Source organism: Marmota marmota, unplaced genomic scaffold, assembly GCF_001458135.2.
Source record: "Marmota marmota marmota unplaced genomic scaffold, marMar, whole genome shotgun sequence".
NCBI classification, from domain to species: Eukaryota; Metazoa; Chordata; class Mammalia; order Rodentia; family Sciuridae; genus Marmota; species Marmota marmota.
Genome location: NW_025999949.1, coordinates 14,694,577 through 14,709,965, shown reverse-complemented (window position 1 = coordinate 14,709,965; position 15,389 = coordinate 14,694,577). Strand labels below are relative to the sequence as shown.

At 36.3% G+C, this 15,389-nt stretch overlaps 1 non-coding gene and 1 pseudogene across 1 annotated transcript; one reads left to right on the top strand and one right to left on the bottom strand.

The window, feature by feature from the left end:
• Positions 1 to 7,547: 7,547 nt before the first annotated feature.
• Positions 7,548 to 8,614, bottom strand: LOC107142773 (annotated as a pseudogene).
• Positions 8,615 to 13,487: 4,873 nt separating this feature from the next.
• LOC125616603 lies at positions 13,488 to 13,677 on the top strand. Its single transcript, XR_007347340.1, has one exon. It is a non-coding gene; the product is annotated as a U2 spliceosomal RNA (small nuclear RNA).
• The last annotated feature ends 1,712 nt before the right edge of the window (positions 13,678 to 15,389 follow it).

Sequence of the window (15,389 nt, the reverse complement as noted above, 5' to 3'; positions counted from 1 at the left end):
TCTTCAAGTTTTCTACCTAGTTATGCAGACTTCGAAGTGCCTGTTGTTATAATCATTCACAAACACTGTAGGGGACCTGGGATGCCAATTATAGGGCCTCAAGGTCAAAAGACACAAAGTGTGTTACTAGCACTGTAAAAGCCTGTATCCTATGTGAGTGGGCAGGACTTAGACGTAAAATATGCCAGGTAACTACAAAAATGGAACAAAAATGTTAAGTTCTGCTATTTTTCTTCTTATTTTTTTTCTTCCTTTTTTTTAAATATTCTTAACATCTTAAAATTGACCATCATTATCAAGGAGATCTAATTGCTTCTTTGTCTATTTAAGCACATACATTAAAAATTACATCAGAGCACATGAGAAAACAATGGTTAGTGTTTCTGCTTCTAAATCTATACATGTAGGGGCATATTTTATTTTTAAAAATTTTTTAAATGATGCATAAACATAAAAATGTACATATGAACAGGGTAACATGTAATGTTTTGATACCTAGTTTATTTCATTTTATTGGTGGAAAGCAATGGAAAGGGATATTGAAGCAGAGAAGAGTGATCTGTCACAAAGCCAAACCAGTCTCACGCCTGAACAGATGAACTGTGTGAAGAATCCGGCTATAAGCTCTGAGGTGGCCCATGGGCACTGAAGTCCTCTGGAGCTCTGGCCAGGTCCAGAGTGGGAGAGCAGGGGAAACCACAGCATCCTGAGTGTGGAGTGTGCAATTGTAATGAAACACACCCTCTTATGCAGACTGCAAAGCATGTGGCCTTTAGCTTTCAGGTCTTAGAGATCTAAACAACAGAGATTTTTAGATTCTTGTCTATGCTTGTTCTCTCTCTAGAATTCATTCATGAGTCCATGAGGGTGATTCAGAGGAGTGAATGGAAGAGTGCATGGGCTTTTAATCTAAACAACTTTGAGACTTACTTCTCCTCTTAGTTATCCAATTGGCCTTTAGCTAAGTATGTGCATAGGAATTGCCTGTCTCCTAAGTGGTTCCTAGGACTCTCATTCAAATAGATTTCAAGTGATGCCTATTAGCACTCCAGATAGTTCATAAATCTACAGTAAATATACAACATGCTCATTTGGAAACTGCAACATTTATACTTAATACATAATTATTTTACTAGTAATCAGGAAAATGCAGATTAAATCCACAAAGATAGACTATATGCTTCACATTGAATACAATTTAAATTTCTAATCATGATGTCCTATGCAGATGTGGCTCCATATGGACTTTTAACTACTGCTGAGAATATAATTACAACAGCACATTGGGAAACCATGGGCAATATTCAGAGATGAAGAGGGTGCACAGGATTTGTAAGTCAGCACCTCTGTGCTCAGGTATCATCTCAGGGAAACTCATGTACATGTACTCAGGAAACTTGTACTATAGTGGTCATAATGGGAGCATTTCAATAAAGTATAAAGAAATGCTTATAAAGGAAACCTACATATTTATGACAGTTGTTACCTCAGTGATGGTACTGCGATTGTGGGGAGGTGGGCTTGAGATCAGGAAGGGGCATACAGATAAACCTGTTTACCTGTTTACCTGAGAGTTTTCATTGTTTTGGTGAGGTTATATTTCTTTGAGAGCTGAATATGTGCATCCTATATTTCATTTCTAACTCATTACCGATATTTTCCAAGTTATATATTAGGTTGGATCATATAAAATCATCAATTTTTGATCTACAAAATTGGCAATTTGATGTAATTCAGCCTAACGTTTCACTGTGCATTTTAAAAATTGTTTGGAATTTTTAAGCACTGCATTTTGTAAAAACATAAAACACAACTAGAAATATCTAAAGTATTTTTTAAAAATAAGATACTTATCATTGCAATTCCAAGGACTATACCTATACTATGCTTGGTAAATTGTGAATTTTTGTCTTTAAATATTGAAAGCAACTTGTATCCTAAAATTAACAACAACAACAACACATGAGGTCAAAAGACAGCACCAATCACTTTCTTTCTAGACACTTTAAATCAGCATAGGCACCCAGCTGACTCCACATTAGGTAAGATTTCACAACCTGCAATGGGAGTGGAGGATGTTCTGTTGAGGTCTTTGTTAGTCTTTTTAGCTTTTTGGCTTTATTATGCAATGCTTGTTTTCCACAACAACTGGCTGTATCAGTAGCATAACAGGGGTCACAGAGTAAGTTATGTTCTTGGACCATCTATTATTCACATTATTTTGACAAATTGTATAAAAGATGCTGACAATGAAATAGTAAGACTGATGTGAATTTTGTCAGTTGTAATGATATCAAATAAGTTATAGTTTGACAAAATATTCAAGTTTTGGCTATATTTACTGTAAGCCTTTCAAAATATCACATTTAAAACATTTACTTTTCTCTTGCATTTAATTTAGTAGAAAGCCTCAAACCCTTGCACAGGCTGTTCCTTACTCACATAATGCATTCTTACAGACAAGGCATTGCCCTGGGGAGACTTTTTTTTTAACCACTAATTCCTCATCCTTGAATATGATACAATTGTTGAATGAATCTACTTATTGCAAGTTTATTCTTTACATAGTACTTACTCTACAATTTTGGAGTCTTTTCTGGTAGGCTCATGTTGACACAATTTCTTCATCTTTGAATACACCATGTCCCTTCTATTGAAGAGTGTTATTTCTGGTGTACAGAGGGTTTTTTTGGATCCTTTAGAGAACTTAGTAAAATGCATTCGATCTGGTAACACCCAAGTTGTATTTGTACCTTTATTGTATGCTATGCTTCCTTTAGGTTTTTATATGTTTCATGTCTTCTCTCTGAGAGCAACTGTGATAGATAGTTGTGTCTAAATTTAAAGGCAAGAGAATAGAGGTTTAGGCTGGCTTGGAAACTATTGTTTCACTTTAGAACCAACTTCTTCTAAGTGTCTAAAATGTGTTGCATATAATATGATAAATTCCATATCAAAGATCCATCAAAGCACAGTGGAAATTCTTTAGCTTTCATTGTATCTAAAGGAATTATCTAGATTGATGGAGTGCTAGGCCTGTGATTATAAGAATCCACTAGGAATTGCCTGTTAAATCATAAATGCATTATCTATATATGCTGAGGTGCACACCAGGGTTTTGAGGAATGGTTATTGCATGGTGCTCATGTTCACATATTCACATAATCAACTTGCAGAAATCATACTGTTTATTTGTTGATTGGACAACTTAAACTATGGAGCCAAGGTAGAGTATTAGTATTTTTAGGAAAAAAAAATCAAAATAGATAACCCTAATGATGGATTCGTTTCTCAGCACTGTGCAGGGTATTTTACTTAACTGTCTGATTGAGTCTTCCCAGAGAATTTCACAGGGAGGTGTATAGCCTCATTTCTACTGGAAATGGAACCCTATAGTTTAAAATAACCTGCCCAAGGTCACACAAATAGAATATTGTGGAAGTGGGACTTGAATCCTCATTTGTCTGACTCTAAAGTCCATGCTGACTCTTTACACATGTTAGGCCTGAAGTTATGTCATGGTATCCTCATTATGCATTTGTCATTGTCCTTCCTCTGTTGCTTTGTGTCTTAGTCTTCCATAATTTTGTTCTCTCTTGACCCCCTGACTGTTAATTCTCTTTCATTGTCATGGGTTCCTCTTCTTTTTCTGTTCATTAAACGTTCATGTCCCACTGGGCAAGGTAGTGCACGCCTGTAATTCCAGAGGTTCTGGGGGCTGAGGCAGGAGGATCACAAGTTCAAAGCCAGCCAGAGCAACTTAGCGAGACCCTGTCTCAAAATAAAACATAAAAAGGGCTGGGATTTGGCTCAGTGGTCTAGTGCCCCTGGGTTTAATTCCTGGTATTAAAAGAAAATTATGTCCCCCTATATTTTCACTCTTAAACTACTCCTTTTCTCCTTCTATCTGCTTTTTGAATATTCACATTCATTTCCATTTTTATGGTTGGGATGTGAGGTACTTCCTAAAAGCAATGATTGGACTTTGAGAACCTTAATCCAATCAGTGAATTAATCTCCTGATGGGATTAATTGAGTGGTCGACAAAGGCAGATAGGATGAGGCTAGAAGAGATGGGGCATTGGCAGTGTGCCTTTGGGGTGTATATTTTGTATCTGGCAAGTGGAGTCTCTCTCTGCTTCTTGATCATCATGTGAGCTGCTTCTCTTCACCACACTCTTCCTCCATGATGTTCTACCTCATCTTGAGCCCCAAGGAATGGAGCTGGCAGTCTATGGACTGAGACCTCTGAAACCCTGAGCCCCCAAATAAACTTTTCCTTCTTAAAATTGTTCTTGTCAGGTCTTTTAGTCAGCACAGCTGAAAAGCTGACTAAAACACCCATGATTTATAAACAATATGCTGACAATTTTTCCAAACCTTTGTCCTCGTGTGCAATAAAACACTGCAAATTCAATTAAATTTCTTATCTTCTTGCATAGCCTCATTTCTCTTCTTCTGTTCTTTGGTTTCATGGGTGGCCCCACATTTCCCCTAATCACCCAACTACAAATTGAGGTGTCCTTCTTCTCCTTGACTACAGGGACACATGCCCCAGATCCGATTAGTGACCAAATGTATTATATATGTGGTTTTCGTTTTCTGTGTATTTAAATATTTTGGTATCTTAGGAAACCTTTTTGGCTGGAGAAAGACTGCCCCTCCTCAAACTAGTGTTGAAGATAAGCCAAGTTGGACCCCAAAGTAGTAAGTACAGGTTTTAATCAGTGATATACTTTTGCAGTGTAGAAAAGAGTCCAAAATGAACTGAACTCAACTTGAATTTATACAACATTGAGTGGGCATTTCATGGAGAGAATGAAGGAGTCAGGAGGGATAGGAGTAGAGGGTCTAATGGAGTCAGGGAACTGACAGTGTTCAAAAATGAGAAAAGGCGTCAGTTCCATTGAAACCCATCTGTGTTTGCTAAGGAGCACTGATCAAAGTTACGTTCCCACCCTCTCAGAGATTGGGACACAGAGGCCTGCCTATCTTCAGGTGTCTTTAGTTTTCTCAGCTAGACAGATTTAAGAGGCTCCTAGGGTCATAGGAGGGATACAACCTGGAGCTATTAGAAACTAAGTTAGTGTTTTCTTCAAGGGTGCATAGATAAAGTGGAGCCTAGTCATGAAAGGGCTCAGAGAAGTCTGATTAGAGTTGGTCAAAGAGACATCTTTGTCACTAGTCAATTCTCACAGATAGCAAAGGATTCGATTAGGAGAATGCCTTTGAAGCAAATTAACCAACTCAGCTCCTGTCCTTCTCTATCTGACCTGTGCACCCTAGGGAGCATATTCCTTTATCTGAATAAAGGAATATTTTAGGATCAGGCACCAGACAACTAGGATCAGGCACCAGACAACTAGGGACCGCTCCTGTGGCTTAGAGCCTACTAAAATTTTCCAAACTTGCCTGTCATTCACTGTTTACCTCGCTTCATCTTGCCTTTTTGGAGGAAACTCCAGTAACTGTCATCATGTAAGCTGTTTTTGGTTCCTCTCCTCTGCCTTCTCAAGGACATGGTCCCCTGAGACCCTGCATGGCATCTGTGGAGTCCTCCCTAGGACCTCTGAGTATACTAAGTTCCTTCCTTCCAAGCTCATTCTCATTTCTTCTATGGATGGATGCACCAGATTTACCATACCATATTCAACACTTACATTTTTAGAACACCAAGGACTTCCAATTATACATCCTTTTTTTTTTTTTTTTTTTTTTGAGTGGGGCATCTATGTTAGCTTCTCTACTCAAACTATTACTGTCCTAGTGGAGGCCATCTTTCCTTAGCTAATGGCTGATTTGCACCAAATTCATCTTAATAGCTTCTTCAGATCTGTCCTCCTCAATGTTCTTAAAAAAGTATTTAAAATGTATTTTAAAGATTTAAACCTTCTAATATCTCCATTGTGTCATGAATCCCTAGACAAAGTTTTCTACATTTGCCCTGTCTCCTCTCTCATCTAGGCCCTCCCTGCTGCCTGCCATGCACACTAGGGTTCTGCCATTCTAACCTGCTTGATACAAAACAAAACAAAACACCATACTGTTCCAATCTCCACTCCATGATGGAGCTCACACAGCTCTTTCTAACTGTAACAGCTCTCGTCTATCACACAGCTTCATGAACTCCTAGAACCATTTAGCAATGCATCTCAGGTGTCATTTCTCCCAGAAGTTTTCCCAGACTTTATATCACAGTCTTGGGTTAATTATATGAAAACATAGTTATTTATCCCATCACCAGCTCTTCCAAACACTATGAATTCTTTGATGATAGAGGTCATGTCTTACCTGTTCTTGTAAACAGGCTTAAAACTGCTCAACTTCTTCCCAGTTAAGTTTGTTTTCAAATTTACTATCACTTCTTATCTGCTAAAGGGAGAAAAATTAATAATGGAGAATAGACAAAATAAATAAATAAATTAATTAATTAATTAATTAGTAGAGTATTTTTGTTGCTCTTAATAATATATTAATCTTATGCTTGTTTTCTTCAGACACACATCATGCTGTTAATTTTTGTTTAATATTGACTGGAATGTGTTCAGGAATGCTTCTAAGAGAAATTTCAAAAACATGACAAAATAACTGAGCTCCAAAACAACCATCTAGTGCAATATGTTTTATGCTTGTAAAGACTATGTCACATGGTGTTCCATTAATATATACAATTTTTATCTCTTTATGTATTAGTTAAAATAAAAATGAAAAGAGAATATATTATTTTAGACCTCTTTTGTCAATAATAATTTTTGACAAATTTCCTTTATGCTAGGCTGTAGTGCTAGGCACTTTACACATAATTTCTCATTTAATCCTCATAATGCTATGAAACAGCAATTAAAGTAGTGCTCTAAATTTGCAGTTGAGGAAACCAAAGTGTAATGAGATTAGGTAAAATTGCTAAGGGACACACAACTAATAGCAACCATGATTTTTTCTGTGTTCAAAAGACACATTTTTATACAATCTATTCATAAAGAAACAGAGTATAAATATAATAATAAACAAAGGAAATACATATGTCAGGCATATATATTTACATAGCAAATGCAGGCAAAACTTGTCAATAAGATTCTCTTAAGACTTATAGCACTTAAACAGTAAAAATTTGTGTCCAAGACTAATTTGTAATCTCAGAAGAGGTTTTAGAAAGGTCAATCCTATGATGAAAACTATGACTTTCTTAGTGAAAAATTTTAATTTTATCCCCTTTGAAAATCTCCAAGTTGCTGGAGGCCATGTAAACCAGATCACTACCAATTTTCAAAAGACTCAAAGGCTCTTAAATTAGGAAGTCATAATAGCTTAGGAAAATCCTGAAGTGTACATTCTACTTTCAATAATATTAATGTATACAGAAACAAAATCCATATACATAACTCTCTTCAGTAGTCAGTTAAATACTGGCCCTTCCCCAAGCAGAGATGGATATTCTTAAGAGACTTCCTGAGACATGGGTACTACTAGATCCTAGGATACAGGCTTCATCCAAGCTCACTTAGAAGAGGATGAGATCTTTTGAAAAGTGGTAAAAGACATGCCATTCATAATTCTGCATCTTTCCTACTAAGTGTAACAGAGCTTTTGTGGCTGATCCCTTGGCTAACAGCTTTTATGCTTATTAGTTCTTCCCTTAGATTGCTGTCTTTCTGACTGTAAAATGTGATGCCCAAACCTTGAAGTTTTTGGACTAGAAAATGAGAAAGACTCCCAAGATATTTTTTTTTCTTTTTTTAGTCAAAGGAATCCTATTTTTGGAATGCAAATCTCTGCATAAGTGCATATTATATTAAAGATGCTGGATTCAAATGTGAACTTTGATTCTTCCTCTTATGAATGGGTCTACCACCAGATGATCTTTCAATAGCAGGAAGCTTAATCTAATTTATATCCTTTAGAACATCCAGCATGTTTGGCACATCCTTTTTTCTCTGGTTTTTTTTTTTTTTTTTTTTTTTGAACCCTTAATATGATAGGTCTTACTAGCACCTGAATGCTGTTTTTTCATTTCAGTTGCTGGATTATCTGAGTTGCAAATATTAGTAGATCCTGGTAATAGGGGAAGAAAATTTGAAGACTGAAAAGAAGAAAACTGAGGAGGCAATGGTGGTGGAGAAGGAGAAGAAAGTACTACATTTGGAAACTGATCTGGTTCTACATTCATTTGGATAGTCCCGGATGATGGCATTGTCCTGTACCACTGGAATTCCCTCTCAAGTCCAACGACTCAGTTCCTGCATTTCTATCATCTCAGCAATCTGAGAGCAAAGAAAAGTTAGCTCATCTTCAAGGGTAGCTATTTTTCAAATTAATTAATTATTAATTGCAGTTTTGCTTATAGGAAGATTTTTTTTTTTTTTTTAGTTTACTGTGTCTCACAGCAAGTGACCATGGATCTCAAGCTAATTGCAAGGATGAAAGAATTTACTTTTTTCTTCTTCCCAGTTTCCACATACTATTTTGAAATCTGAGACAACTGGTTTCTTCATTACTTGCTAAATACAACATATCAGTAAAAATGGAATCAGAGGTCCAAAAATATCTGACTTTTCTGAGTTCAAGAGTGAGATACACTCAAAAGTATGTTTTTGACAGTTTCCAAAGGAAGCATTTCCCAATATTATGAGCAACAATACTCTGAGATAATCCACAGTCTTTATTTTCCCAAATCAGCAAAATCTGGTCTATAGGAATATCCAATCATGCCAGTATCTCTCTTAAGATATTCATTATGAAGAAAATGAAGAAGTAAATTCCAGAAAACATAATCAGTTTCTTGGAATCTTCCTTGGAAGCTTCAAGCCAAGCCTCTAACTGAGTGAGGGTGGGAAGCAGTTTTCCCAATCTTCAAGCAAGGAATTCAGGAGTGCACTGGCCCTGGTCCAGCAGAGCTTAGTGGTGGACCGCCTGCAGCCCCTGACCTTGCATTGCAGGTGAGAGTAGAAAGGATGCACTGAGGGTAGGAGCCCACCTGAGTCAGGCCTGGAACTCTGAGCTCAGCTCAGGAGGGTAACTCTGCGTGAAACACAGACCTTCCCCCTGTGCCAGAGCAGCCTGCTTTGTCCTCTTGTCCTCAGTACTTAAGGACCAGGACTATAATGGAAGTTTTAATCCAATCAGTGATCGTACCCACTGCAGGATTCTGCAAGAAGTTTGCTTTGTTATGAAACGACACTCACAATGATTAAATGAAAACCCTGAGGAAATGAACTACATGGGATGTAGCTGGAAGAAATGTTGTTCCTAGGATAGCATTGACTTTACCAAATCACAGATTCTTTTTGGAAGCTTTTATTTCTCCATAAAGTACTCACAGTCCTAGGTTTAGGCCTACAGAGATAAAAAATGAATGAAAAAAAAAAGTGTTTTGAGAGACAATGGAAACTCCTGTGGCAAAGATGATTCATCCCAAGGGGAGCACAGGGAGGGAGGCCATAAAACACAGAGAACACTTCCATCTGGGCCAAGTTCAGCTCAGCAGGACAATAGCTCAGAGGCCAGCCAGGAGAGCCTCCTCCTCCACTGCAAACCACAAAAGTTCTGGTTCGAATCTCTGTACTTAGAATGTAAAGGAAGCATAAACAAGAAGTTCAGCTACCAGATGGGGACCCTTCTAATTAGTTAAGTCTGCTCTAATTTTTGGCCACCAGTTGGCAGATGCAGCAGATGCCAAGGGAGTAAACAGAATATGTTGGCAGTTTTGAATTTTAAACCAGTATATCACAAATAGATTCAATTTAGAAATATTTTCCCCTTTGGTTAAACTCTGTAACTTAATTTTATCAAATGCCAGGAATTTAGAGATGGATTATAAGACATTTCTTTTGAGATGGTTCATATTTTTGCCTATAAGCTGATAGCAAGGAAAGACTTGAATTTAGGCATGCTGTCTCAGAATGTATAGGGCACAAACAGCAATGTTCGTGAAAGAGTGATATTTTATCATAAATACAGATTAATGTGGCAGTTGCGATTTAAAAACTCTATAAATATAATGTAAGCTGTCTTTTGGGAAAGCACATCTTGAAGTGAACAGGAACATTAAGAAATTTAGTGACCATAGTCTCTGTCCCTATTCTCATTACATTGTTGGCGGTTCATGTCCCTCAGGTTTCCTGAGCTAAACAAGACCCAGCACTAAGGATTCCTCACAGACATAGAACAGAAACCTAACTACTGCAATGTGCTGTGGTAGTTACTGCATTGGATGTAGGTCGTGTATTTTGAGTATTCATGGGAAGAAACATAGAGAAGAAATAAGCGGTTCTGCTTGATTTGGTAGGGTGGATATTATGAAAACCATTCTAAAGGTAGTAATATTTATCCAGAAGATTTTTTTACAGTATGTGTTAGCAATCAAGTTCATCAAGAGAAGGATTTCAGGCAGAGAAAACAGTTTAAAGATAAAGATCTATTTTTGGTAAAATGTAAGCGGTCTGTTGGGACAGAACACAGTGAATAGGATATTTTTATTATTATTATTATTATTATTATTTTAGGTAGAATGCATTTGGACATATTGTACACAAATGGAGCACAACTTCTTATTCCTCTGGCTGTATATGGTTCAGATCATTCTAGTAGTGTAATCATACATGTGTATAGTGTGGCATATATACATAATGGAATATTACTTTACCTTAAAGAAGAGTGAATGGGATCTTAACAAGAGAAATCTGGGTTGGTAAGGACAAGTTGAGTGGGGGATGGAAATTGAGAAGATATTCTATAGGATTTTGATTTAGAAAAAAATGTATATACTGCTGAAATTCATCAAAATAGGAAATGCAGGAGGAATATCAGGTTTCAGAAATAGATGAAGGGTTCTATTTTATAAATATTCAATTGATATTAATGTTATATCAATATAATTAACATGAATATTGTGCCTATAATGATGGTGTTGACAAGGTAACATATTTTGGGCATATACTTCATGCAACACTGTACTGAGTGCTTTGCACATGCAAAAACATTGACCTCCTGCCCAACTAAGGGCATATATACAGATATTACAAAGAATCAGAAGGACTCTAGTTTGTGAGGCTGAGAGTCAAGTCTGTGTAGATTAATTCCATACTTTCAAGAGTTCACACTATTTGGATCCAGATATATGGGATTCTGGTTGGAATGTCTAGAAAGCAGGTGGCAAGATGTTTCTGAACTTTACAAGTGAAGTTATAGACTTAGCAGTAATATGCTGTTAGGTCTTAGTTAAAACTATAAAAATAGTTGTTTTTTTTTTTGCTTCTTTTGTACCTGTCTAGGGGGAACATGCAAGTATCATAGATGGACTTCAGTAGTCACCAAGAAATTGTAGTGTTTCTTGGTATATTTCTTTCTTAAATTGGCTCTTTGCTTCAGATATAATCTAGCCATCTGTCACCTTTCATCCCTAGTGCAGGTAAAGCTTTGATCTGGACAATTTTATATCTTTATCTTCCAGCTGTAATACTCTTATCTCTGGATAATGGCCTTGGGTTTTGTGTCCCAAAATAGGTGAACAAAATGAAATCTTTTCTTAAATTGTTACATCTCTTGCAGCTTTAACTCACTTCATTATATCTCTCAAATTAATTCAGTTTATTCCACAGGACTAAGCACACAGCTGTCCCTTCCTCTTGTCTTTGTCATGTACTCAACTAATAGTTTGAAATTGATAGTTTGGGGATGAGTTACAATTTTATATATCATTTTTTCTCTTAATCCTTAAGCATTTATGAATCTGTTTTAACTTTCCTTTCTTTAAAAAAAAAGAATTTTCCTGTTAAAGTGACATGTAATATATTGAGTTATTCTTGCTAGCAAATCAAAAACAAAAGCAAAAGTAGGACCAAAGAATAATTCATTCTGAGGCCTTGAAGATGCCCTGGAGGTGAGCTCATGTGTTGAATTGAGAGAAGTAGGGTGAGAATTATTCATGCTTCTGCTGAAGACAGAAGGAAAGTATGCTACATTCCATCCCTTGGTAAATATGAATAACTTCAATATTGATTTAACCTTATAGCACCGGGATCTCTTTTGCCATAATTATACCATTTTCTGGAAAGCACTGATGACAAAATTGAAATCTTTCTTCTGAGTCAAAACTCAGTCCTTCACCTTGATTAATGCTGGATAAAGTGATGCAAAGAGTAGGAACTTGTGGAGGGAAAATTCTGAAGCCACTCTAGCATGTTCTAAACTATTGCCTGTTATGTACCAAGCCCACAATGAATCATTCTTCAAAGACAGATCTATTGTGGTCTTGCATAACACAGGAAACTTCTGATGTTATGAGGCATGCCTTCAAAACATTTTGATCTCCTATATTATTCTTTGAGTTCACAAAGTCAATACTTCTTTCTTCCCCAGAAGATAAAATGACCTTGACCTTTATTTAAATCATGTTTTGGCTTCTATCACCAAGACAACTGAAATGTTTCTTTGGCTGAATATTTAAAGACAGCTATTGACTGCTTTAGTATGGAGAGAGGTAAATCTATAAACTCTTAAGCCTCAGGAAAAACTTATACAAAAGAGATATGAAAATTCTTTGTGGGTTGTTTTCCTCCCAATAAGAAAGTTATTTTTAACTTGAATAAAATATTCTCATGATTTTTTTATTAATTAAATATACATAAGTTATGAATAAGAACTTGGGTGACATTATCTTATTTTATATTGAATCATTATGAATTATTGGCATCTCATGAACAGTATTTAGGCAGTGTTATTGGGGTTTAGTGTACAGGTCTTGAGGTAAACTAATACTTTGAAGACTAGTTCCACCACTTCAAAGCTATGTGACTTTGAACACTTTTGGACCTTAGTTTTGATGGTAATTAAGTGTGGAAAATGATAGACACTATGTCTTGAAAGTTGTTGTGAGTTTCAACTGAGTTAATACATGCAATGAAATGTGCCTAACACAATTTAATTGCCAACATTTATTGACTATTTCTTTTTGCTGTAGTTCATGACGATACAAAACTTCCCAAATCTGTTTGATCAACATTGAAGTTTCAGAAACTTTTAACTGGATATTATTTTTATTTTAATGACCTACATATTATAACTCTGTGAAAAATTAGTAAGAAGAAAAGTATAGAAAGATAAAAAAAATTCTATTTCCATTCACACTGGTTTTTAAACTACTGGCAGCAATCTGATGTAGTTGTTTTCAGAATGATTTTTTATTCATGTATACACAATTACACAATGCAAATATTTTCAAATATCAGATCCTCGTTTTTGTGTTATTTTTGAAAGTTCCTTAAAATAACTTGACTGTAAATAGCATATCCTCTTTAGTTACATATAGATCTGTGTTGTTCTTTTAATTGGGACATACCAGCCCAAATGTATCAAAAAAATCTACCTCATGAATGCTGTTAAGTTTGTCTCTAAATGTTTGCTACTTCAAACAGTGAGGCTAATTACATTCTTATATATCCTTCAAAGATAAAAACTGCTTCTGAGGGTCAGATCTAAACTACTAGTTTATCACTTCTCAAGCTTTCAGTTAGGATCAAGTGTAGTATTTGTTTATGTCAGTTTAATATCTTATGTGTCCTCTGTTGAGGACAATATACTCAACAGATTTTTAGAAATAAGAGATGAAATGGGAATTTGCTCCAACAACTCTATTCATCGACTTGGTATTGCAATACTTCTAGGAATGGTGCAGAAACAAACAAAACAAAACAAAAAAAACACAAAGGCTACATTTCATTTGGTTTGAATTCCATATCATTTAAAATAATTTAAAAATATCATTCAAAATTTTTCAATTGAGATCATTTAAATGAACCTGGAGAGTTTTGGCTTCTCTAAAATATTTAAAAATTAATAGTTGCTAGGTTTAGTTTTTGCATTTCAAAGACTAGCTTTGACAGAGTAGGGCTGCTGTATTCATAAATTCATGGTTACTCCATCTGCTACTATCCCTGCTCTTTCTATTAGCACTTGACTGGCTTTTCTCATCTAAAGCATCTGCTTGTTCTCATGGGTCCTTAGGTTTGTGATTCCTGAGATGTATCATTAAACACTTAAGTTAGTATTACTAAATGACAGAGTCTAAATAGTAAGACTTCTGGGTCAAAAGGTAGATCACACTAACTATTTGTTAAGGACTGGGAAATTTATTTTCAAATTGTATTAAAGATCCAGAGTATTTTTCCCTCCCTCTAGTCTCTCAGCTAGATGTAAATGCAGCATAAAAAGTTAGAGGGGAAAAAAAAAAAGTAAAAGCTTTGGAGTACCTTTGAATACCAGAAATTTATTGCAAGACTGATATTTGGTGATTGTATCAATATGGGTCCCAGTGGGAAACAGAATGCTTGCTTAGCTGAGATCTTGAAGTACAAGATCCCTTGAAGGGCTATTTATAGAAGTGTAGGTGGGATTAAGAGCCACAAGGAGGGTCCTTGAGGCCCCTAAGGAAGCCGTTAGTAACCTAAGTGGGATGGAGAGAACATGGTTTTTCTAGAGTCTTTGGGTGCTCACCTCTTGGAACCAGGCTTCCTCACGGGAAATAAGATTGTTAAGGGACATGGCGACTGCTAAAACTTTGCCTCTCTGAAGAGGGGTCAGAGTCGGGATCAAAATTTCCTGGCCCATCTCCTTTGATCCCTCCAGTCATTAGAAGGTGTCTCCTGTCTGTCAAACCTTTCTGGCTTCCAGATTGACAGATTGATCGTAGTTCTTAGAAGTCAAAGTAGCAGGTGTGGAGATTACAGTGGGGCAAGGGCATGCAAAGGCAGAACAATTTGCAGAAGGCTGTCTGGTCTCAATCGTACTAGAATATTTTCTGTATTATCTCTTTTGTGATCATGACATTTTTTTTCCTAAAAATAATGCCACACAACCATAAAAATTAATTTTATAGATATTCATTGCATACAATGGTTTAAATGACTAAAGAATATATGGGGAAATTCCCACAAGGTAGTAATAAAATAAACATAAAAATTGAGATGGGGGAAGGATAGGTAGTCATCATAGATAGTAAAAATGATTGAGTTGGAAAGATTAGGGCTAATTACCAAAGAAAAGGAAATGGGTTGCTTACATCTCCAGAGAACTGCACCCCCCCACCACACACACACACACCCAATTCTTTGCTAATGCTCTGGGAATGGCTCTCCTCAACACAAGGAGTTGCTAATGATTACCCCCTGGGACGTTCTTTCCTGCCCTTAGGCAGGTACAGGAAAGAAAGAGAAGGTGGAAAGGGAGAGGAAATCTGGGATCCATAAATAAGCAAGACACACCCCATCTTGAGGGCACCCAGTTCTGGGCCCCAATTTCTCTCTGGAGAACTCTGTTCTCTTTCTTAAATAAAACTTGCTTTCTATGCTTGTGCTTGCCTCGGTGTTTAATTTTCAACATTGGGGAATGAGGAC